Here is a 6,720-nt window from a genome sequence, read left to right on the forward strand (position 1 = left end):
TTTTTCCAGTTTTTGCCCATTCAGTATGATATTGGCTGTGAGTTTGTCATAAATAGCTCTTATTATTTTGAGATACATTCCATCAATACCGAATTTATTGAGCATTTTTAGCATGAAGGGCTGTTGAATGTTGTCAAAAGCCTTTTCTACATCTATTGAGATAATCAAGAGTAGTCAAATACATAGAGACAGAAGGTAGAATGGCAGTTGCCAGGAGCTGCGGAGAGGAGGGAATGGAAAGTTAGTATTTTTAATGGATACGGTTTCAGTTGGGAAGATGAAAAAGTTTTGGAAATGGATGGTGGTGATGGTTGCACAACAATGTGAATGTACTTAATGCCATAGAACTGTATACTTAAAAATGGTTTAAATGGTAAATTTTATGTTGTGTATACTTTACCACAATAAAAATAAGATGATGCAATTTTAAAATAGGCAAAGCATCTAAATAGACATTTCTTCAAAGAAGATACGCAAATAACCAACAAGAACAGGAAAAGATGGTCAATATCACTAGTCATCAAAAAAATACAAATCAGAGCCACAGTGAGATACCACTTCACACTTCACTAGGACTGCTATGATCAAAAAGACAGATAATAAAAAGTATTGATGAAGATTTGGTTAATTGAAACCCTCATACACTACTGGTGGGAATGTAAAATGGTACAGCCTCTGCAGAAAATAGTTTGACACTTTCTCAAAAGGTTAAACATAGGACTACTCAATTCTACTCCTAGGTACCTACTCAATAAAAATAAAAACATACGTTCACAAAAAATTTGTATACAAATATGGATAGCAGCATTATTAATAATAGCCCAAAATAGAAACCACTCAAATGTTCATCAATTGATGAATGGATAAATAAAATGTGGTATGTCCATACAATCAAATATTATTATTTATTAGTTTATTATAAACTAATAAAATACTAACACATGTCACAACATGAACTTTAAAAACTATATGCTAAGTGAAATAAGTCAGTCACAAAAAAACACATATTCTACAATTGCATTTATATGAAAAGTCCATAATAGTCAAATATATAGAGACAGGAAGTAGATCAATGGCTGCCAGTGGTTGAGAGGGTTGGGAGGAAATGGGGAATGATGGCTCATGGGTATAGGTTTCTTTTTGAGGTGACAAAAACGTTCTAAAGTTGATTGTTGTGCCAGGTGCAGTGGCAAGGGGCCTGTAGTCCCAACTACTCGAGAGGCTGAGGTGGGAGGATTGCTTGAGCCCAGGAGCCGGAGGCCAGCCTGGCCAACATAGAGGGATCCTGTCTCCAGAAAAAAAAAGCAAAATAAAATAAAAAAGTTCTGATGGTTGCACAACTCTGTGAATATACTAAAAACTAGTAAATTGTACTCTTAAGTAGGTGAATTGCATGGTATGTGAATTATAGCACAATCAAGCTGTGGTTTTTTGTGTTTTTGTTTTTGTTTTTGTTTTTGTTTTGAGACAGAGTCTTGCTCTGTCTTCCAGGCTGGAGTGCAGTGGCATGATCTTGGCATACTGCAACCTCTGCCTCCCAGGTTCAAGCGATTCTCCCTGCTCAGCTTCCCGAGTAGCTGGGATTACAGGTGCACGCAACCATGCCCGGCTAATTTTTGCATTTTTATTTTAGTAGAGATAGGGTTTCACCATGTTAGCCAGGCTAGTCTGGAGCTCCTGACCTCAGGTGATCCGCCCGCCTCAGCCTCCCAAAGTGTTGGGATTACAGGCGTGAGCCACCGCGCCCGGCCAAGCTGTGGTTTGTTTTTGTTTTTGTTTTTGTTTTTGTTTTTTGAGACGGAGTCTCGCTCTGTCGCTCAGGCTGGAGTGCAGTGGCCAGATCTCCACTCATTGCAAGCTCCGCCTCCCGGGTTCACGCCATTCTCCTGCCTCAGCCTCCCGAGTAGCTGGGACTACAGGCGCCCTCCACCTCGCCCGGCTAATTTTTGTATTTTTAGTAGAGACGGGGTTTCACCGTGTTAGCCAGGGTGGTCTCGATCTCCTGACCTCGTGATCCGCCCGTCTCAGCCTCCCAAACAAGCTGTATTTTTTTAAAAATATGAGTGAAATTATTTTAAACGAGGGAGCTCTTTAGGTTTAGAGATACATATATCCAATCGATAGAAAGACACAGATATAGATACATAGATCTCCAATACATATTGTTAAGTGAAAAGAGATATAAGACAGCATGTGAGAAATGTACCATTTCTAAGCTGAGCGCAGTGGCTCACTCCTGTAATCCCAGCATTTTGGGAGGCTGAGGCGGGTGGATCACCTGAGGTCGGGAGTTTGAGACCAGCCTGGCTAACATGACAAAACCCCGTCTCCACTAAAACTACAAAAATTAGCCAGGCATGGTGGCAGGAGCTTGTAATCCCAGCTACTTGGGAGGCTGAGGCAGGAGAATCGCTTGAATCTGGGAGGCAGAGGTTGCAGTAACCTGAGATCTCGCCATTGCAATCCAGCCTGGGCAACAAGAGTGAAACTCCACCTTAAAAAAAAAAAAAAAAAAGGACCATTTCTCTAAAAAGGAAGAAAAATTCTATATACATGCACAATTGCTTATATATGAATAGTTTATCTCCACAGCTTTTCTCAACAAATGTTCAAAGAACAAAGCCCCAAAGAAAATTATTTGTGTGACTATTTTCTCAATTCCTCCAAGAACTGCACATAACTAATGTCATTCTAGATGCATAGGAGATAAGTTTATTCATTACACACAATGGATGCCAGAGGGCATCAGGCCTGGGCTGCAAAAGGATATCAAAGTAACTGAAAATCCTGGTTGCCACTAGAATAAGGATGGGAAGGAATTTTTTTTCTAGTACGCCCTTTCATGCCTTATGAATTCTGACCCAAAAAAAAAATATTAATTTAAAAAATTTAATTGAAGTTTATCTATGAAAAAGGAACAAAATAGATTTAACTAAAGGTGGATATAGAATTAATGAAGTCTCAGAGGCCAGATGCGGTGGCTCACGCCTGTAATCCCAGCACTTTGGGAGGCCGAGGCGGGCAGATCACGAGGTCAGGAGATCGAGACCATCCTGGCTAACTAGGTGAAAACCCGTCTCTACTAAAAATACAAAAAATTACCGGGCTTGGTGGCACGCGCCTGTAGTCCCAGTTACTTGGGAGGCTGAGGCAGGAGGAGAATCGCTTGAACCCGGGAGGCGGAGGTTGCAGTGAGCTGAGATCACGTCCCTGCATTCCAGCCTGGGCGACAGAGCCAGACTCTGTCTCAAAAAAAAAAAAAAAAAAAAAAAAAAAGAATTAATGAAGTCTCATTTCTTCTCACAAGACAGTGGTTACTAAAGCATGTTTATTGACTGAGGCTAAGAATCTGATGGAGATGGAAAAGTTGAAGATATACGAAAGAAGAAAAAATAATACCGATCTAGCCAGGTGCCTGTAGAGATGGGAGGATACAGGACATCTTCAGAGTGGGAGGGGACAAGGATAGAGAAGGCAGCCTAAGAGAGGTGAAGGAAGTTTGAAAGAGCATCTATGGGGAATGGGAGCAAAAGGTGCCTAGTTATAGTAAAAGGCCTGCTAGGTCATTGTGGTTCCACTGTATTTCGAAGGCGGCAGAGGGTTATGCATTTCACTTGAGGCTTCACATCTGAGTAGAGCCACCGCAAACTACAGTGCAAGTTCAAGTTAAGGCAACTAAGATGGGACTTTTTTGGGAAACCTTGTAACATGGGGACTGGCTAAAGAAGTTAGAACTATTGGCCGGGCGCGGTGGCTCAAGCCTGTAATCCCAGCACTTTGGGAGGCCGAGACGGGCGGATCACGAGGTCAGGAGATCGAGACCATCCTGGCTAACAGGGTGAAACCCCATCTCTACTAAAAAATACAAAAAAAACTAGCCAGGCGAGGTGACGGGCGCCTGTAGTCCCAGCTACTCGGGAGGCTGAGGCAGGAGAATGGCGTAAACCTGGGAGAAGGAGCTTGCAGTGAGCCGAGATCCGGCCACTGCACTCCAGCCTGGGCGACAGAGCGAGACTGTCTCAAAAACAAAACAAAACAAAACAAAACAAAACAAAAACAGAAAAACAAAAGAAGTTAGAACTATTGAACTTGAATAAAATGAATATAAAATGAGGCATGTGAGAAGAAGGCCATAGATAATAGCCAAATATGTGATGGTTTGCCATGTAAAACAAGACAGAATTAGGAGATTGTCTAGCTCTAAAATTCTGTGATTTCTCTTCCTAAATAGACAATAAGCAATCACTGGTTTTTGAATGAATGTATATAAGTACTGAAAACAGACTGGAGAGATGGGAAGGGTCATAATGCAGTGAATTAAGGAGTGAATGGAAAAGAAGGGAAAAAAGAGTAAATGCAGACTACTCTTCTGAGAAGCTAGGCTATGAAGGAAAAGAGAAAATGAAATTTAGCTAAACAGAAATGCAGAATTCAGGAAGAGCACAATGATAATATCTAATAGCATATTCCATTGACTCAAAGATGCACATTTCTTCATGTTTTTAAAATTTCTGAAATTGGGACGCATCTTACAATTAATGGAATCTCACGTTTGCTGTCGGCTAGCAGCAGTTGTGATGTAGTTGTCATTGCCTGACACCTTCTGGTAAGATCAAAAAAGCACCAGCGTCAAAACTTGCATAATGGATGTCAGCAACTTAGAAGAAAACAATAGTAGGACACATTTTTCCCCCCAGGAAATCATCAGTGTTCTTAATGACAAAAAAATAATATTTTATGGAAAACTCAGAACATGTTGACTGAGTCAAACGGTAATTCGAAGTCAGATCTCCAAATGTAAAAATATTTTAGAAATACTTTAACCAGTTTTATTTATTTCCTTTCAATGTTCCTTGTCACATATGCAAGAGAGTGATATATGATAAAAATCCGTTTCTAAATAAGTCTTTAAAAAAAAAGAGAGAGAGAGAGAGAGACAGGGTTTTGCCAGGTTGCCCAGGCTGGTCTCAAACTCCTGGGACCAAGCAATCCATTCGCCCCAACGTCCCAAAGTGCTGGGATTACAGGCATGAGTCACCGTGCTCAGCTCCTAAACAAGAATTAAACAGAACCTTCAATCATTATAAAATATAAATTCTAGATGCTAAAATTGTCTTGTGCTGTAATTTATTTATTTACTTAGAGACTGCATCTCTCTCTGTCACCCAGCCTGGAGGGCAGCCGGCATAATCATAGCTCACTGCAGCCTTGAACTGCTGGCCTCAAGAGAGTCTCCTGCCTCAGCCTCCCAAAGTGCTGGGAACACCATGCCCAGCCTTGTGTTATAATTTAGTTGGCAGTATTTTGTTCTTTATTAGCGGTGCTTAAAATATGGGTGCATCTTATAGTCAATGATTTTCAGATTAGATGAAATAAAATAATTCTACATCTTGAACAGTGTTTATCACAGTACCATATTAGTAGGTGCAAACGTGCTCATTTACTAGGCATTAACATATTTATTCAACAAATATTTATTGAGCATTTACTACATACCAGGTACTGGATACTAAACATAAAATGGTCAATAATACATAGTTCTATAGCTCTCATTCTCATGAGCTTAATCATTAGGTAGGACAGTGGCTCCCAAACTGGTCCCTCAGAATTAGTTCCTCAAGATACTTCAAGAAAAAATAGTTCTATGGTCAGATTAATCTGAGAAAAGTCACACACTAAATTCATTTCGTCAGAATGTAATTATCACATTAAAGGCTTTTTAAAAATCCTGTGGTAAAGGAGGTTGCTTAATTTGGTTTCACCCTACATATTTCAAACTTATTAATGATGTAAACCCAGATTCAGAATTGTGATACATAATATAAAAAGAGCTCCCACAAATCTATTGGAAAAAGACAAACAATATGGGCAAAGGACATCAATAGGCAACCGATGGAAAAAAATTGGTTAATGACCAATATATCTGAAAAAAATACTCAACTTCACTCATAATTAAGAAATACAAATTAAAACAATGAGTGAGCCAATTTTTGGTCATCAGATTGGCAAAGATGGAAAAAGATTAATGATAATGTGTTGTGAAGATATAAGGAAGAAATTTCCATTTATTGTTGTTTTGAGTGTGTGAAGGGGATCAATGTTTCAAGAGAATGATTTGGCAATATCTACCAATTTTACTTCTATGAATTTATCTTATGGAAATACTTGCACAGGTGCCCAGAGATTTACGTACAAAGGATGTCCACTATAACATTGCTTGAATAGTGAAAAACTGGAAAGAACCCAAATGTCCATCACTTGGGCATTTAATAAACTATATTACATCCACACAAAGGTCTACTATAAAGCCGTTATAAAGATAAGAGAGTTCTAATTGAAGATGTCTGATTAAAGATATGTGCTTATCTCCCTCCCTTTTGACATCCCATTAAAATGGTAATAAAAGAATAAGCCCTTAACAGTGAAGAAAATGGGCTTAACAAATTTCTGGAAGATTGGAAGTGTGTCAACTGATGAAACAGAATGGAACAAGCCAATGTGCCTGGCAGAATCCCAGAGAGGTTCCTGTTTCAGAGCTAGGAAGTGCTCAAGGTCAAAATAAGAAGGGAGTCTGAAAATTAGGGGGTGAACTGAAAACCTATGAAAGAAGTGCCCCCATTGACTCCTTATGATCCCCCCAGCCATCATCCCCATATTTAGCATAGTTAACCCAATCTTTATCTCCTAGCCAAAAAAAGGAGGGGAGGGGAGGGGAGGGGA

The sequence above is a fragment of the Mandrillus leucophaeus genome, unplaced genomic scaffold (assembly GCF_000951045.1).
Source record: "Mandrillus leucophaeus isolate KB7577 unplaced genomic scaffold, Mleu.le_1.0 Scaffold401, whole genome shotgun sequence".
Lineage (NCBI taxonomy): Eukaryota > Metazoa > Chordata > Mammalia > Primates > Cercopithecidae > Mandrillus > Mandrillus leucophaeus.